The 19,565-nt window shown below is 41.2% G+C and overlaps 1 protein-coding gene across 2 annotated transcripts in view; it reads right to left on the bottom strand.

Moving 5' to 3' along the window:
• Window positions 1-19,480, bottom strand: part of LOC107765503 (uncharacterized) — a 34,016-nt gene extending 14,536 nt beyond the window's left edge. The window contains exons 1-2 of one of the 2 annotated variants that reach the window (XR_012711514.1): window positions 18,879-19,480; window positions 2,553-16,249 (exon numbers count right to left, since the gene is read on the bottom strand). The gene's annotated coding sequence lies outside the window, so the exon portion shown is untranslated. The remainder of the gene's footprint in view (window positions 1-2,552; window positions 16,250-18,878) is intronic. The other variant, XM_075256993.1, reaches the window with a different exon arrangement.
• Between the last annotated feature and the right edge of the window lie 85 nt (window positions 19,481-19,565).

Genomic DNA, 19,565 nt, shown 5'->3' with positions numbered 1-19,565 from the left:
ACTCATTTTGACCCAAAAGAGTAACACCATTTTTTCAAAATTTTACTTAAAAATAAAACCTGATTTTGCAGATAGAGTCTTTCAGCACTTCAGGGAAGAAGATTTTAAGGCTGTGCTTACTAATCGGTTGAAAAAAAAGATCAGAGGTGGCCATTCTTGCAAAAATAGCCTTCCGGCGCCCTTTTGGGGACATTTGGCTTATTTTAGACAAGAATGGCATCACCCTGCTTATTTGTGACTAAAACTAAAATTGTGTTGTTTTTGGGCTATTTTTGCAAAAGGGAAGTTGAACCCGATGAGGTTACCTACGTATCCCACATCCAATGAGAATCAAACTGGTGTAGTTCAGGAAGATTGGACGAAAATAAACCAATTATTTTTCAAACAGAAAATTTTTGGACACTGATTTTCAAAACAAGTGATTATCTCTCCGAGCTCTCACATTGATTTTCTTTTCCCAACTTTTCTCCTATTATTCATAAGCCGGTCAACATGTAAATCTGAAGCAAATAAATGCACAAGTATCAAGTAGGATGCATCAGGATGATCTTTCCATTTGGGGTACACCTGTCCTAGACAGACCCAACCCATATGTTGAGTCTCCTAAGTCAAATGCACGTGATGCAAACAAACGTTCCTACTAGGGATCCGACATGAGGCTTTGTTATACTAGGTTTGAAACTTGGGTTTATTGTTCTAGACCTGGCTTACCCGAACGGACAACTCGAGCCGTGGGGGGGGGGGCAGCGTACCGGGAATACAGAAGCTTCATCGGCTTTGCAACTTGTCCGAGCCTCGTTCTAAAATTGGGTAAGACTCTAAACAGAAGTGAAGTCACACGAAGTGCACCCTTTTCCATGATTTAGAAGACTTAGAGAGAGGAAGGGTTTCGTAGCAGTTTATATACAGTTCACATAAAATCAAAGCAGTAAAAAGCGGCATTTAGCACATTAGGCTCAAACATGTAAAAAAATCAGATAACAAATAAAGCCAATCATAACAGCTATTCTAAGCTCGAATTCTTGAACCCTGAACCAGAGATTCTGGGTTCGATCCCCAGTAGAGTCGCCAGAGCTGTCACACCTCCTTTTTACACACCCGAAGGTAGTACAAGGGAGTTTTTTCACTTTAAGTGACATTATTCGAAATAGGATTATTTATTTATTTTTGTTCAGAGTCGCCACATGGGATGGTTTGTTTTCTGGTGTCCCAAGTCACCGGTTTATTTTTAAATCCCAAATCGAGGAAGATTTCGACTTTCCTTTTGAGGTCTGCGAAACAGAAATTCTGAGTAAGGAATTCTGTTAACCCGAGGGAAGGTATTAGGCATTCTCAGATTCTGTGGTTCTAGAACGGTCGCTTAAACTATTATAATCAACCTATTATCTGATTTTAACACATGTTTTAGCCTATGGTACATTTTAACTTTATTAAATCGCTTTTAATTATTTTTAGGAAGATTCAACGTTATTTAAAACATGTCTTGAACCACACAACATGAAATGTACCCGCGATCCACGACACATTTTATTTAACATTGTTGAGAATTGGAGTTGGGTCACATCAAATGCACACCCGAGTTTAAGGAAATTAATTTAGTAGCGCGCCTAATAATTTTGCGAGGGCCATGAAAAATTCAACTAATGGCACACCTCGATTTTTAAAGGGTTAAAATTAATTAAGTGAGGGCCATGGTTTTGGGATTTTATTTGGAATGGCACGCCCCATGTTATTACAAAAGGGTTTTATTATTCGAAGTTGTTATAATCGGGTCACATGAAATGCACCCCAAATTTGGGAATTAGGCATCGTAACTATGTCACGGGACCGTACCCACAATCACGATAAATTATTAATCGTGCCTAAGGCAAGCTATGATGTTTGTGATTTATCTCCTAAAATTAATATGAAATCAAGCATAACTCTGATTTTTGGGTATGGAATTATTATGAAAGAAATATATATTTGCAACCACATAATAAGAGGGCATATCACTTTAACTTCATTTCTATCCGGCAGAATTATTCAACCATGCTAATTGCTCAATTTGTCATGAGACATCTACGACGAACCTTGATGTAATTGTACTACTAATATGACGGGAATATGTAAAACATGAAAGTATAGGTGTGATTGTATATTAAGTTCAATTTACAACATAAAACCAAAGTTATCCACCTTGGTACACATTACACGTCATTTTTTCCCTTTTTTTTTGAATGAGCTTAATGGCGTTACATTGGCTAGAAGCTCTTAACGGAAAACAAACCAAGTAATAATGAAAAGTCAAGTAAAGCTTTAGTTTTCATGTAGAAAGTTTCAATTTACAGCACGGAGACCTCCTATTATAGGATTACAAGATTAAAACAACGAGAAAATTTCTCTTTACAAAGGCATCCTTTTACTTTCTGATTAAAATTAACATAGATGACATTTATTTCATACTAAAACTAAACCAAGATCGACAAACTCACAGTACACAACAGATGAATCAGAGAGCAATCATAGCTTCATATTAATAGATTTTATAATAGTTTGAGTAGAAACCATACCTAACTGCTCGAAGCTTCAACTTAGAGGAAGAGAAAGCCAAATAGAGGCTAGAACAGCTAATTAGAGTCCCACTATGCAGAGAACAGCAAAATCAACAGCGTTTTTTAACCCAAAATGTTTAGAAAACCAGAAACATGGAGATAAACTGCAGCAAACTCAATCAATTCAGAAAATATCCTTCCTGCCCTCTTTCTTTTATTTATGTTTTCTTCTTCTTTTGTGGAATTTCAGTGCTCTAAATCAGAGAGTGCTCCCTTTCTTTTGCTCTTGTGTGTGGGTGTGGATCTATAAGAGAAGAGTGAGTGAGATGAATTTCGGGAGGTCAGTGAAGGTCGGTAGAGTCGCGTGAGAGGAGGTGAGCGAGTTCCCTGATTTTTGTGTGTGTTTTTCTATGGAAAATGAATAAGAAGAAGAAAGAAGCTCTCTGTGTTGTGCGTTTTTTTAGGGGTAGAGAAATCTGATCTTTTAACTTGGATAAATGAAGTAGAAGATGAAGAAGAGCTCTTCTCTCATTTTTGCTTGGGAGCCCATTCCTACAAAAAATCTGATGTGTGTCTTATGCCTAGAGAATGATGAAGATTGGGTGGAGGAAATATTTTTGGGGAGAGTGGGGAAAGCGGGGAGAGTGGGGAAAAGTGGGAATAAATTCAAACATAGTCAAAAATTAGATGCTCACAGTTGCCCCTCTTTGTTTGGAAACATGAAGAGTTTTCAAACAAAGATAAGGTGAGCCATGTGACTAATTTTTTAACAAATCCCTTTTTTCAAAAGAGAAAATAAACAAAGGAAAGGGTGCAACCGAGTCCTGATTTTGGACAACCTACATATCTTGGGTCATAAGGGAATCAAGTCGCGTGTAGTTCTGGAAGTTTTGGTAGCTGGGACTACCGGGAAGCTATGATTTCGCTGCTGTTTCTGCTTGCTGAGCTCCTTATTACACATAAATAAAAAATAAAAAACTAAACTAGCTAAGCCTGTCAACTACGAGTTACAAGATTCCTATCTATATATCTTCTAAAGCTTGATGTTGAGCCTTGGCTGGTTCTTCCTGCAGAATCTGATCTGAATCTTGCTGCTCGTTAGCTACATGTGCTAGTTCTTTCATCTTCAACTTTTCGGATCAAGATGGGACTTGGAAAGATTGTGATTTCAATCACGTCTTGAGCAGTCCATATCTTTTCTCCACTTTCGCACATTGAGTTTACTTCTTTTTAATCTTTTTCTTCTTTTCTTTATTCTTGATTGAGACTCATTCTTTTGGTCACCTCAAACCCTGTGCCTCGAGGTAAAACCTGCTCAGACACCAAAACGAACAAACAAACGAATTTTTTCTGCCCCAGTTTTTACTAGAAAAATTTCGTGAGTTTTTTGTAACTAAAATCTAAACTATTTCTTTAATTGAAAGCGATAAAATAAGGATTGTGTATCCTTGGGAAAGAGATTAGGGAGTGGAGCCCTATATCTACACTAAAAATCAACCAGGGAGTGGAGACCCTGTGTTAGCAAAAGGCGACTAAGGGATGGAGACCCTATGTCTAAAAATCTCAACCCGGGGATTGGAGCCCTAATGTTGGCAAAAGGCGACTATGGAATGGAGGCCCTATGTCTAAAAATCTCAACTGAGGGATTGAAGCTCTAATGTTGGCAAATAGCGACTAGGGAATGGAGGTCATATGTCTAAAAATCTCAACTGAGGGATTGAAGCCCTAATGTTGGCAAATAGCGACTAGGGAATGGAGGTCATATGAAAGGCAACTAGGGAATGGAGGCCATATGTCTAAAAATCTCAACTCAGAGATTGGAGCCCTAATGTTGGCAAAAGGCGACTAGGGAATGGAGGCCCTATGTCTAAAAATCTCAACTCAGGGATTGGAGCCTTAATGTTGGCAAAAAGGCGACTAGGGAATGGAGGCCCTATGCCTAAAAATCTCAACTCAGGGATTGGAGCCCTAATGTTAGCAAAAGGCGACTAGGAAATGGAGGCCCTATGTCTAAAAATCTTAACTCAGGGATTGGAGCCCTAATGTTGGCAAAAGGCGACTAGGGAATGGAGGCCCTATGTCTAAAAATCTCAACTTAGGGATTGGAGCTCTAATGTTGGCAAAAGGGCGACTAGAGAATGGAGACCTTATGTCTAAAAATCTCTACTCAGGGATTGGAGCCCTAATGTTGGCAAAATGCGACTAAGGAATGGTGGCCCTGTGTCTAAAAATCTCAACTTATGGATTGAAGCCCTAATGTTGGCAAAAGGCGACTAGGGAATGGAGGCCCTATGTCTAAAAATCTCAACTCAAGGATTGGAGCCCTAATATTGGCAAAAGGCGACTACGGAGTGGAGGCCCTATGTCTAAAAATCTCAACTCAGGGATCAGAGCCCTAATGTTGGCAAAAAGGCAAAAGATTGATATTGTGGCTTCTAAACTGCCCTTCTTCTTTTTTTCTTGTTCTTTTTTTTTCCTTTTTTTTATCTATTTTCTTTCAGTTCAATTCATTTTTTAGTAAAAAAATGCAGGAAAGAATTTGGAGGAGACTTCCCTTTTGGGTTGATTATTGTTGCAAAGCTGTTTCTAGCGCTTGCACATTTATTTTTCCATTTTGGTTGCACCTGCTTCTTGCATGGTTGCTTTGGATTGCACTTGTTTCACTTTTTCAAATAAAGAACAATTGTTAGTTTGAAACAGTGGTTGGTTTCGTGGCCTTGACTGTTTTGATCACTTGATCGCGGCCCAACTCTTCTAGTGAGAACCTCTGCCGTTTGCTGGATTTTCTGAAGATTTATCTCTCTCCTTAAACCAAGGAACTCAAATTTCCAAACTTTCCATATGACGCTTCAACCACGTGGGGCTTTGGTCTTTTCACCTTATTTTGCCGCTAGGGGCTTTTGATCTTGGATTTCTTTTCATTTTCAATGATTTTGATTTCAAAGCATCGGCCATCATGGTCAATCGGGATCGACTTGATGCTCCTGTTGAGGCTGGGTACTTTTCTTTGGACTTTGATTTTGTTAAGTAGAACCCGGTAAGACCAATCTTGCCACCTTTTCTTTGTATTAGTTTTAGAACAGAGTTAGACCAAAAGGGATTCAAAGAAAATAAAACAAAGGACAAGAAAAGTGAATTTAAGGAGAAGTGTCCCTTTCAGGGAAGAAGAAAAAGAATTATCTGGAGCGCATGCGGACTTCAATAGATATGACATGCTTCTTGGACTAGATACCTGATCTTCACAACTATCCAACTTCTTATAAACCCATTGCGACCCGTGTTTTAAAACCAAGAAATTTTGCCAGGACTCTTTCAGTACCAATGGTAGTGAGGGGTTTCTTCTTCAATTAACAACGCCCTTTGCGGGTTTTCGCCAATCGACCTCTCTCATTTCTCTTCTCACCGTTGCCTTATAGTGTTCTTTACGAGTTTTCACTAACAAGACTCTCTCGTTTTTCAATTTCTCTGCTCACCATCACCTTACGGTGCCCGTAGGTTTTCACCAATAAAACTCTCTCATTTTATTTCTCTTATCTTGATTGCATTGAATCCAAACAACTGGGTTCTCCGATTTTGAAAACCTTTCGCCGATTGATCGGAAGGACTTGAACAAGGTTTGGGTAAAAAGAGTTGGATCGAATTACAACTTTGGAACCATTCAGGCGGGATCATCGCCGAACCATTATAACATCTGCCCAGTTTCACTTTTGGGGAAAATTTGATTTTTGTTTTGGTGTAACTGAACCCCAGGAGAGAGGCTGCCTACGTATCCTTTTGGAATCAAGTCGAACGTAGTTCAGGGAAACATGTTTTTTGTTTCTTTTTTTTCTTTCCTTTTTTTGAGTTTTAAAGAGGGTAATGAAAGAAAAGTAACCGGCTCAAAGGGTTAGCAAAAGGATTGGAGTGTTTGGGGTAGCAAGAATGAAAGCCTTTGTCATCCCAGTCGGATAGTGCTATTGCTGTAGAAGGACTAGACATAGTATCTTTTGATCGCGTCTATGTTCACAGCTGCCTCGGGGTCGTTTCCTTCGATATCTCCCAGATATAACGCTCCTCTTGGTAATATCTTTCAGATAATGTATGGGCCTTTCCAGTTAGGAGAAAATTTCCCTTTTGCTTCCTAATGATGAGGAAGAATACGCCTTAAAATAAGTTGTCCCACTTCAAATTTTCTGGGCCGTACTTTCTTATTGTAAGCACAGGCCATTCTTTGTTGGTACAACTGCCCGTGGCAGACTGCGGCCATTCGCTTTTCATCAATCAGGGTTAACTGTTCCAGACGGTCTTTGACCTACTCACTATCTTCAATTTCAGCTTCAACAATGATCCGGAGAGAAGGGATTTCAACTTGCGCGGGTATTACGGCTTCAGTGCCATAAACCAAAAGGTACGGGGTTGCTCCGACCGACGTGCGCATAGTAGTACGATACCCTAACAATGCAAAAGGCAACTTTTCATGCCACTGCTTGGAACTTTGAATCATCTTTCTCAAAATCTTTTTGATGTTCTTGTTTGCTGCTTCGATGGCACCTTTGGCTTTAGGCCGATAAGGAGTAGAGTTCTGATGCGTTATCTTGAATTGTTCGCATATCTCCCCCATCAAATGACTATTCAAGTTTGCAGCATTGTCTGTGATAATAGTTGCAGGAATTCCAAAACGGCAGATAAGATTGGAGTGCACGAAATCTACCACAGCTTTCTTGGTGATAGATTTGAGAGTGATTGCTTCAACCCATTTCGTGAAATAGTCGATGGCGACCAATATGAATCTGTGCCCATTTGCGGCTTTTGGATCGATTGGCCCACTGACGTCCATGCCCCAAGCAATAAATGGCCAAGGCGCTGACATGGGATGCAGTTTTGTGGGAGTTGCATGAATCAAATCACCGTGCACCTGACACTGATGACATTTCCGAACCAAACTGAAGCAGTCTTTTTCCATGGTCATCCAGTAATAACCTGCTCGAAGGATTTTCTTTGCCAAAACATACCCCTTCATGTGGGGTCCGCACACTCCTGCGTGCACTTCGTACATGATTCTTCCGGCTTCTTCGGCATCAACAAATCTTAACAAGTTGAGGTCCGGGGTCCTTTTGTATAAGACATCACCACTAATAAAGAAATCACTTGTATGCCGTCTAATGGTTCTCTTTTGGTCTCCGCTGGCTTGCTCGGGGTATTCTTTGGTTTTCAAAAATCTTTTGATGTCATGATATCATGGCTGAATATTTGGTTCCGCCTCAACCATATTACAGTAGCCATGCCTTTCCCTGATTTGGATTTCCAAGGGATCAATATGGGCATTACCTGGTTATGGCAGCATCGAGGCCAAAGTAGCAAGTGCATTGGCCAGTTCATTGTGACAACGAGGGATGTATCTGAACTCTATTGACTTGAACCGCTTGCTAAGATCTTCTATATATTGCCTGTAGGGAATAAGTTTGACATCTCGAGTCTCCCATTCTCCTTGCGCTTGTCGGATAATCAAATCTGAATCTCCCATGATTAATAATTCTTCGATATCTTGGTCAATTTCCATGTTCATACCCATAATGCAGGCTTCATACTTGGCGGTGTTGTTTGTGTAGAAAAATAGAAGTCGGGCCATGGCTGGATAATGCTGACCAGTGGGTGAGATCAAGATTGCCCCGATTCCAACACTTTTTGCATTTACCACTCCATCAAAGAACATTTTCCAAGTATTAATATCTTCGGATATTGCCTCAACTGAATTTACCTCTTCATCCGGGAAGTAAGTGCTCAAAGGTTGGTATTCATCATCAACCGGTTTTTCAGCCGGGTGATCTGCTAATGCCTGGGCTTTCATTGCTGTGCGAGTGACGTAGACTATGTCAAATTCCGTAAGTAGGATCTGCCACTTCGCAACCTCTTAGTGGGCATTGGCTTCTAGAATATGTATTTTAAAGGATCCAACCTGGTTATGAGGTAAGTGGTGTAGGCCTGCAAATAATGCCTCAGCTTCTGAGTGACCCAAGTTAAAGCGCAGTAAGTTCTTTTCAGTAAAGTGTACTTGGCTTCATAATTGGTAAACTTTTTGCTCAAATAGTAAATGGCTTGCTCTGTCTTTCTGGTCACATCATGTTGCCCCGAGGTCACAACCAAAAGAATTTTCCAAGATGGTCAGATACAGGAACAGAGGCCTCTCTGGCTCAGGTGGGACCAACACTGGCGGATTCGACAGATATTCCTTGATTTTATGGAAAGCTTCTTGGCCCTCGTTTGTCCATTTGATCACCGCATCTTTCTTTAACAACCTGAATATGGGTTCACATGTGGAGGTCAACTAGGCAATGAACCGACTGATGTAGTTCCATCTACCCAACAAACTCATAACATCCTTCTTGGTTTTCAGAGGAGACAAATCCCGAATGGTCTTTATCTTTGTTGGATCTAACTCAATGCCCCTTCGGCTGACTACGAAACCCAAGAGTTTGCCAGATGGGACTCCAAATGCGCACTTGGCAGGGTTTAGCTTCAAATCATATTTGCGTAGCCGCTCAAAGAATTTTCTCAAGTTCCGAACATGGTCATCCTGAGTTTTGGATTTGATGATTACATCGTCCACGTATACCTCTATCTCTTGGTGCATCATATCATGAAAAATGGCAGTCATGACCCTCATGTAGGTTGCCCCGACGTTCTTCAGACCAAATGGCATGCCTCTGTAACAGTTTGTACCCCAAGGTGTGGTAAAAGCTATCTTTTCTACATCTTCTTCATCTATCAACACCTGGTGATATCCTGCGTAACAATCCACGAAGGACTGTATCTCATGTTTGGCGCAATTATCAACAAGTATATGGATGTTAGGCAAAGGGAAGTTATCTTTAGGACTTGCCTTGTTTAAATCTCTGTAATCCATACAAACCCGGGTCTTCCCGTCTTTCTTTGGCACTGGAACTACATTAGCTAGCCATGTGGTATATCGAACTACTGGGATCACCCCCGTTTTTAGCTGTTTCGTGACTTCTTCTTTGATATTGTCACTAATGTCAGTTTTAAACTTTCTTTGCTTTTGCTGGACAATGGGGTAGTCGGGGTAAGTCGGCAACTTATGAACCACCAAATCAACACTTAGTCCTGGCATGTCGTCATATGACCAAGAAAACACATCTTTGAACTCAAATAGGAGTTGGATTAATGCGTCCCGGGTTTTTCCATCTGTGTGAATGCTTATCTTGGTTTCCCTGATTTCTTCAGAACTGCCCAAATTAACTAGCTCGGTATCATTTAAGTTCGGCTTAGGTTTATTCTCAAATTGCTCCAACTCTCGATTTATTTCCCTAAAAGCCACTTCTTCATCGTATTTCAGTTCTTGGTTCATTATTTCACAGTTAGACAACGTGTTTGGATCTGGGCATGAAGTCCGCAAGCATGTCATGTTATTTAAAGCCACATTATTAGAACTGAAAGAATAAATAAAAGAGAAAAATAACTGAATCAGAAAGAATAAAGAAAGATGAACGATGAAATATTGATTTCATTTCATTGAATTTGAAGATAACAGGGTTTACATTGGAAATTAAAAGACAAGAAACTAAAGAAAACATCCGAGTTACACCCTGGAATAACTCATGATGAAGAAAAATTGGCAGGACAGGTCTACCGGGATTCCTGCCTGATTGGGAATGGCGTGACCTCCAATTCTGCAGTTTGGCATTAGGTCCCATAGACAGCACCTCAGCGGTGCTTGAGCCTTCCCCTGGTTGAACCATGTGGGCTTCATACAGTATCTTCCTCATAGCCCCACAGATTGCTTCGATTTTTTCGGCTGTAAAGGCCTTATCTTCCTCTTCCTCATTGTATTTCGTCTTGATAAATGTGCTGTATAGATGCAACACCGGCTGAGGCAAGACCCAACCATTATTCTTTCTATCATCTTCCCATTTTACATCAGCTGGAGTAGGTCGGAAGCCTACCCCAAAGAACTTTTCACTGGCGGTCAGGGTGATAGGTTCAGCTATTCCTTGCAATGATTTCCCAAGCCCTTTCCCAGGTTTGTAGCCATGCCTAATCATTCCTTTGGCCACCATGATTGATGCATTAGAAAGGAAGGGTTGAGGGAAAGGTTTTCCTTCTTCACACTGATCAGTGACCACGATTTCAAAGGCTTGTTAGACTATGTGCTCGCTCCGTTGTCTTGCTTCAAGACACGGGACTGATGGTCCCGATAAATTGATTGTTCATCTTCCCCCTGGACCACAATCTCTTGATCCTCGTGCTCGAACTTCACCATCTGGTGAAGAGTAGAGGGTACAGCCCCCGCTGCATGGATCCAGGGCCTCCCCAAAAGAAAGTTGTAGGATGTGTCCATGTCCAGAACCTAGAAGGTTATTTCAAAGTTTACTGGGCCGATGGTCAGAATCAGATCAATCTCTCCAATCGTGTCCCTTTTGATACCATCGAAGGCACGTACACAGACGTTGTTGGGTCGGATTCTTTTGGTACCGATTTCCATACGCTGTAGAGTTAAGAGCAGGCAAATGTCTAACTCAGAGCCTCCGTCCAACATAACCCTTTTCACGTAGTACCCTTCGCATTTGACTGTCAGGTGCAGGGCTTTGTTATGTGCGGCTCTTTCTGGGGGCAAGTCATTTTTGCTGAAGGAGATCTAGTTGATTGCGAAAATCTTTCGGCTATTCTCTCCAACTGCTCTACAGAAGTCTTTCGAAAGAAGGCCTCCACTTCTTCGGCACTCACGGGCTTCTTAGATGGGAAGCGCTTTCTAGTGGCATTGTTCACCTCTTCCAAATAGAAATACTTTTCAGCTGGGTTATTTTCTTGAACTTCTCCCCATATTTCTTTGCCTTTGTAAGTCACCACTGATTTGTTGTAGTTCCAGGGCACAGCGGTAGGATCCGTCATGGGCTTTTGTGATGTGCGGCTAATAACTACGGGCTCACTCAGCCTTGGTGGATTAATTGGCCCCCACATCACATAAGCGCCCTTGGGCACATACATTTGGGTTTTCTTATTCAGCTCGAATCTCCTGGGAGGACTCAAAGTCATCTACTTTTCTTTGCAGCCTCGAGGGACATAGAGAACAACGTCTTTTGGAGGCATTGCCCTAGTTTCAACTTCAACTTTCTTCTCTGACTTTGGAGGGGTGGTTTTGTTCTTTTTCTCCCCTTTATCTTGCTTCCGGGCAGCTTTTGGTTTCTTTATTACATCAGTGATGGAAATGATGTCCTTCAATGCTGGGTCAAATTCCTTGTCCTCACAAATCATTCCAATTACCGGCCTGTTGTTGTGGGCCGGCAGTGGGTTGTTAGTCACATTGGGAATATCTTTATCCCTTAACACTATCTTACTTTGTTCTATCAAGTTCTCCACGGCTCTCTTTAGAGTCCAGCAATCATCTGTGTCATGCCCTTCTGCCCTTGAGTGATTGGCGCATCGGGTACCGGCTGTGTAAGCGGGTGATGCTGGGTTTTTCCTGGTTTGAGGAACAGGCTATAGCAAACCCATTTGAACAAGCTTTGGTAACATTCTGGAGTAGATTTTGCCAATTGGTGTAAAATTTGGCCTCTTGGGTAGTTCACGAAGGTGGAAATTGTTTTGTGGAGGCTGGGGTTGTAGTGGTTTTGGTAATGAGGTTGGTTTCTAGAGAATGGAGCTTAGTTCCGGTTGGCTTGTTGTTATGGCCGGACATAAGGTTGAGCATTCATGACCGTGTATGGCTGAGGAGCATATGTTACGTCTTGGTGGGGGTAATAGTGTTGCGGGGTTTTTTCTGAGAAAAGGGATCTGGGAGTACGGTGTTTTCTTGCACCCAACGCAGCCATGGATGTTTCTTCCTTTTTCTTGCCCTTCGCTACTCCTCCAGACCCACCCTGAATGGCTTGGGAGGTAGCTCTGATGGCGGATTGGCTTAGAATTCAATCCGTTTTCAACCCATTTTCAACCATTTCGCCAATCTTGATGGCTTCAGCGAACGGTTTACCCATTGCGGACATCATATTTTGGAAGTAGTCAGCTTCCTGAGCTTGGAGGAAAAATGTGACCATTTCAATCTCATCCATCAGAGGCTTTACCCTGGAGGCCTGTTCACTCTATTTAACTGCGTACTCTCGGAAGCTTTCCGAGGATTTCTTCTTCCAGTTTGTCAATGAGTTCCTATTTGAAGCAATATCAATGTTGTACTGGAACTGCCTGACGAAATCTCTAACAAGGTCATCCCAGATGTGCCAGCGGGATATATCTTGGTCCATGTACCACTCAGATGTGATGCCAACCAGACTTTCTCCGGAATAGATCATGAGGAGTTCTTCCCTCCCACTGGCTCCTCGCAGCTGGTTGCAATATCTCTTGAGATGAGCAATAGGATCACCGTTTCCATCATACTTCTCAAATTTTGGGGTTTTGAATCCCAATGGCAGATGCACATGAGGGAACATACATAAGTCAGCATAGGATACACTTTTATGTCCACTCAAGCCTTGTATGCTTTTGATACTCTGTTCCATACTCCTCATCTTCTTCGCAATCTCTTCTTGCTCCGGGGTTTTTGTCGCTTTCTTATGCCTTGCGGTGAACTCATACCGGGGTGGTTGGGAGTAAGTATAGGTGGGAAACTGTGTAGGTTCCAGTGGTAAAGATGGTGTTTGGAAGGTGAAGGAGGATGGGTCAAAGCTGGGCATAGGCAGTGTAGGTTGTGCCGTAGCCGAACAAGGCGGAGCAGTGAAGATATTCGAAGCTGCACCTGAATCTAACACCTGAGGGCGAGCCTTAGAAGGTATTCCCACAAAGTTGGCGGAAATAGTAGGGTATCCTAGTGGGGTATTTGGATAGTTTATTGGGCTGTTGGAGGTCCCACTTGCCCTGGGAAAAAGCTCGGGAAATCCAGGGATTGCACTTGGTGGTTCTCTTCCGTTTGCCCAGGCGTCCTAGATTTCCATCATGCGGAGACGTAGTAACCTATTTTCCTCGACAGATGCCGATTCTGGAGTTGGGATGCCCGAGATCGGACTCTCATTCGTAATAGGAACCGTTGGCAGAGTCATTTCAATGCTTCCCTTCGACCTCGTGAAGTATGGATGTGACGCCAGACTACCACAAAACCAATCACCTTTCTTTAAAACCTAACTAACGGCAGACAACAAACTGGTCAGTTTGAAGCAAATAACACATAGGTAATCACATGTTGGGGTGTGATGCACCTATACAGTCAAATGTGTTTCTACGTGTATTGCAACGGTTGCATGTTTCATCCCAGCTTTACTTACTTTACCTGATTTTCTCTTCTTTCCACTTCCAATCTTCCACTTTTTTTTATCTCTTTTCTCACTCTCATTTCTCAGTTTTCCTTTGATTTTTCTTCGGCTCTCTTTTCTTCCTTTTTTGGGTTTTTCTTATGGGTCTTTCTTTTCACATCTCTTTCTTCTTGGAGTTATTTACAAAATCGTGATCGAATACGATGAAGATTGCCTACGTATCACGATGCCGCGTGAATCAAATCATTACGTAGTTCAAAAAAAAATGCGAAAAATAAAGAAATTTTTTATTTTATTTTATTTTTTGGGTATTTTCGATTTTTAATAATAAAAACTCCTAAACTTTTCTATTACAAAGGACTTCAAACTACTCATTTTCTTGGAACTGCAAACAAACTCAAAATAAACCAAAATACATACTCGATAAATGAAAAATCAGGAATACATTAAGGCTTCGACTCCTGGGCCCGTGGGACATCATTCGGTCCCGCCACGGGCCTATATGCGAGATCCCCTTGAAGTCGCTCCAAATCACTCATTATCTGGCGGACAAATGTCCTCACTGCAGCGAAGAAAGTGGTTAGAGTCATGTACTCACATGCTTGGCATTTCATAACAATGTAGTCGACAATGGCTCTAACCCTTTCTCGGATTCTACCCTTTTCCTGAAGCAGACGCCCGGCCTGCTGATTCCTGGCTTCTAACACTTGAGAGTCGTGAAGGTGATGATTTTGCAATTGTTGTATTCCTTCCTCCATCTGAGCCATCAAATCCTAACAGTGTTCCCTGCCAGCTTCGAAATCTTTAGCCTGCTTGGTTGCCTCATTCTCAAGAGTAGTTACCTTTCTTCTCAGACTGGTGATTGTCCCTTCATATTTTCTCTTCATTTGTTGTACAAACTGTGTCCAACCTTTTGCATTTACCACTAATTAAGCCCGGGCTTTTGCTAGATTGGCCTCAGACTTTTCTAGGTCATCTTGACACTCAAGGGCTTTCTTTTTCAGACTGCTTATAAGCCTTTCATCTGCTCGGCTTCTTTCCGGGTTTCTAGCAGCTATTTTCATCTTCCTGATTTGAGCTTTGAGATTCAGTTTCTTGAGTTAGTTTTTTCTTTTCTCCCTCATCTGTGGTGGCTTGCAAACTATTTTCAAACTGAAGGTCCATGACTTGCCTTTCTAACTGGCTTATTTTGGCCCTATAGCTTTCTTCTTTTGCCAACCAGCCCCACTGTTCTTGCGAGTCGCTAGTAAATTGTTGAACATGGGCTCTCTTAGCAGGTCTCTCAGGAATCTGAAATCTTTTACCGAACCAAAAAATGTACTTAGGGTCCACTTCACCTCTAGCTAGATCTCGCACCATGGTCTTAGGTTCAAGAAATCTACATTCATTCCACACATGGCGAATTCTCCCTTCTGAAAATACGGCTTTTGGGCCCAATTCAATGACATGTTTACTCAAATCTTCGTCATGGGGGACGGTTTGAAATCTTCCTAATTGGCGCAAAACCCTGTGGGGAGCATACGGCTGGATGCTCCGGATGCCCATCAGGAAGAGATAACACACTTCAGCTGACATGTATACTGCTTCGGTGACAGGAAGCCATCCGAATGCCCACTCAATTTTATCGGCAGTCAATGAGCTCAAATGTGCAAGCCAAGCTTCAGTCCCCTCGGGGAATTCAATACCCACTACTCGGCTTTCAAATTCTTCAATGCAACTCAAACCGGTCATACCGTAATTCATATACCCAACTCGGTGGCAGAGATGTTCCTGCATCCATAATTGTAATAACAGATTGCAGCCTTGGAAGAACTTTCCCCCTCCCCGACAAATAGTCAAGGCTCGGTAGATTTCAGATAAGATCAGGGGAACTACAGTGTCATTGGCTTTCTTGATTGCAACATCGATCATTCCTACGAGACCTACCTCTATATTATCATCTTTTCGCGGGAAGACTACAACACCCAAGAATGCTACTATAAAAGCAAAACCCCGCCTTGCCTCACATTTGTCTTTATTCCCGGCATGGGTCACACCAGTGTTCGGCTTTTCAAAACCTCGAGGGTTACCATAGCGTTGATACAAGAACTGGAAAGTGCAATAACCTTTAGATAAACTTCCATCCTGGATATTCTGACTAATACTCAACAGATCCAGAAATTTGTGGGGAGATACCAGTCTTGGTGACACTGGATATCGACTTCTAAGGTTTCCATTAAGGCCCGCATAACCGCAACATCCTCTAGCGTGGGTGTGATCTCAAAGTTAGAGAAACGGAACACATTGCGAGTTGGGTCCCAAAAAGGTACTAAAGCTTCAATTATGTCCAACCTTGGCTTGATGTTCAACAGTCCGACGAGGCCTCCCAGAACTTTTACCACAGTTTCTCTACTGCCTTTTCCTAGATCATTCCACCACATGTGGAGCTGTAAGGGGATCTCTTTAAGGGCTGTGAAGGGTTCAATTTCATTTGTGCTCATCCTGCACATTTATTAAGGTGATTTAATAACTCATTTTGACCCAAAAGAGTAACACTATTTTTTCAAAATTTTACTTAAAAATAAAACCCGATTTTGCAGATAGGGCCTTTCAGCACTTCGGGGAAGAAGATTTTAAGGCTGTGCTTACTAATCGGTCGAAAAATAAAAAATAAAAAACAAAATGACCAGAGGTGGCCGTTCTTGCAAAAACAGCCTTCTGGCGCCCTTTTGGGGACATTCGGCTTATTTAAGATAAGAATGACATCACCCTACTTATTTGTGACTAAAACTAAAATTGTGTTGTTTTTGGGCTATTTTTGCAAAAGGGAATTCGACCCGATGAGGGTTGCCTACGTATCCCACATCCAGTGAGAATCAAACTGGTGTAGTTTGGGAAGATTGGACGAAAATAAACCAATTATTTTTCAAACAGAAATATTTTGTCAAAATTTTGACAGAGTTTCTGCATATTTTTGGACACTGATTTTCAAAACATGTGATTATCTCTCCGAGCCCTCACATTGATTTTCTTTTCCCAACTTTTCTCCTATTATTCATAAGTCGGTCAACATACAAATTCGAAGCAAATAAATGCACAAGTAGCAAGTAGGATGCATCAGGATGTTCTTTCCTTTTGGGCTACACCTGTCTTAGACAGACCCAACCCCTATGTTGAGTCTCGTAAGTCAAATGCATGTGATGCAAACAAACAATCCTACTAGGGATCCGGCATGAGCCTTTGTTATACTAGGTTTGAAACTTGGGTTTATTGTTCTAGACCTGGCTTACCCGAACGGACAACTCGAGCCGAGGGGGGGTAGCGTACCGGGAATACAGAAGCTTCATCGGCTTTGCAACTTGTCCGAGCCTCGTTCTAAAATTGGGTAAGACTCTAAACAGAAGTGAAGTCACACGAAGTGCACCCTTTTCCATGATTTAGAAGACTTAGAGAGAGGAAGGGTTTCGTAGCAGTTTATATACAGTTCACATAAAATCAAAGCAGTAAAAAGCGGCATTTAGCACATTAGGCTCAAACATGTAAAAAAATCAGATAACAGATAAAGCCAATCATAACAGCTATTCTAAGCTCGAATTCTTGAACCCTGAACCAGAGATTCTGGGTTCGATCCCCAGCCGAGTCGCCAGAGCTGTCACACCTTTTTTTACACAACCGAAGGTAGTACAAGGGAGTTTTTCCACTTTAAGTGACATTATTCGAAATAGGATTATTTATTTATTTTTGTTCAGAGTCGCCACATGGGATGGTTTGTTTTCTGGTGTCCCAAGTCACCGATTTATTTTTAAATCCCAAATCGAGGAAGATTTCGACTTTCCTTTTGAGGTCTGCGAAACAGAAATTCTGAGTAAGGAATTCTGTTAACCCGAGGGAAGGTATTAGGCATTCTCAGATTCCGTGATTCTAACATGGTCACTTAAACTATTATAATCAGCCTATTATCTGATTTTAATACATGTTTTAGCCTATGGTACATTTTAACTTTATTAAATCGCTTTTAATTATTTTTAGGAAGATTCAACGTTATTTAAAACATGTCTTGAACCACGCCACATGAAATGTACCCGCGATCCACGACACATTTTATTTAACATTGTTGAGAATTGGAGTTGGGTCACATCAAATGCATACCCGAGTTTAAGGAAATTAATTTAGTAGCACACCTAAATTAATTTGTGAAGGCCATGAAAAATTAAACTAATGGCACACCTCGATTTTTAAAGGGTTAAAATTAATTAAGTGAGGGCCATGGTTTTGGGATTTTATTTGGCATGGCACGCCCCATGTTATTACAAAAGGGTTTTATTATTCGAAGTTGTTATAATCGGGTCACATGAAATGCACCCCAAATTTGGGAATTAGGTATCGTAACTATGTCACGGGACCGTACCCACAATCACGATAAATTATTAATCGTGCCTGAGGCAAGCTACGATGTTTGTGATTTATCTCCTAAAATTAATTTGAAATCAAGCGAAACACTGATTTTTGGGTATGGAATTATTATGAAAGAAATATATATTTGCAACCACATAATAACAGGGCATATCACTTTAACTTCATTTCTAACCGGCAGAATTATTCAACCATGCTGATTACTCAATTTGTCATGAGACATCTACGATGAACCTTGATGTAATTGTACTACTAATATGACGGGAATATGTAAAACATGACAGTATAGGTGTGATTGTATATTGAGTTCAATTTACAACATAAAACCAAAGTTATCCACCTTGGTACACATTACTCGTCATTGTTTTTCCTTTTTTTTTTTGAATGAGCTTAAATAGCGTTACATTGGCCAGAAGTTCTTCACGGAAAACAAACCAAGTAATAATGAAAAGTCAATTAAAGCTTTAGTTTTCATGTAGAAAGTTTCAATTTACAGCACGAAGACCTCCTATTATAGTATTACAAGATTCAAACAATGAGAAAATTTCTCTTTACAAAGGCATCCTTTTACTTTCTGATTAAAATTAACACAGATGACATTTATTTCATACTAAAACTAAACCAAGATCGACAAACTCACAGTACACAGCAGATGAATCAGAGAGCAATCATAGCTTCATATTAATAGATTTTACAATAGTTTGAGGAGAAACCATACCTAACAGCTCGAAGCTTCAACTTAGAGGAAGAGAAAGCCAAATAGAGGCTAGAACAGCTAATTAGAGTCCCACTATGCAGAGAACAGCAAAATCAACAGCGCTTTTTAACCAAAAATGTTTAGAAAACCAGACACATGGAGATAAACTGCAGCAAACTCAATCAATTCGGAAAATATCCTTCCTGTCCTCTTTCTTTTTATTTATGTTTTCTTCTTCTTTTGCGGAATTTCAGTGCTCTAAATCAGAGAGTGCTCCCTTTCTTTTGCTCTTGCGTGTGGGTGAGGATCTATAAGAGAAGAGTGAGTGAGATGAATTTTGGGAGGTCAGTGAAGGTCGCTAGAGTCGCGTGAGAGGAGGTGAGCCAGTTCCCTGAATTTTGTGTGTGTTTTTCTATGGATATTGAATAAGAAGAAGAAAGAAGCTCTCTGTGTTGCACCATTTTTTTAGGGGTAGAGAAATCTGATCTTTTAGCCTGGATAAATGAAGAAGAAGATGAAGAAGATCTCTTCTCTTGTTTTTGCTTGGGAGCCCATTTCTAAAAAAAAATATGATGTGTGTCTTATGCCCAGAAAATGATGAAGATTGGGTGGAGGAAATATTTTTGGGGAGAGTGGGGAACATGAGTGGGGAAAGTGGGGAGAGTGTGGAACATGAGTGGAGAAAGTGGGGAAAGTGGGTAGTGAGTG

The sequence above is a fragment of the Nicotiana tabacum genome, chromosome 7, assembly GCF_000715075.1.
Source record: "Nicotiana tabacum cultivar K326 chromosome 7, ASM71507v2, whole genome shotgun sequence".
Taxonomy (NCBI): domain Eukaryota; kingdom Viridiplantae; phylum Streptophyta; class Magnoliopsida; order Solanales; family Solanaceae; genus Nicotiana; species Nicotiana tabacum.
This window is presented reverse-complemented; position numbering and strand designations above follow the sequence as displayed.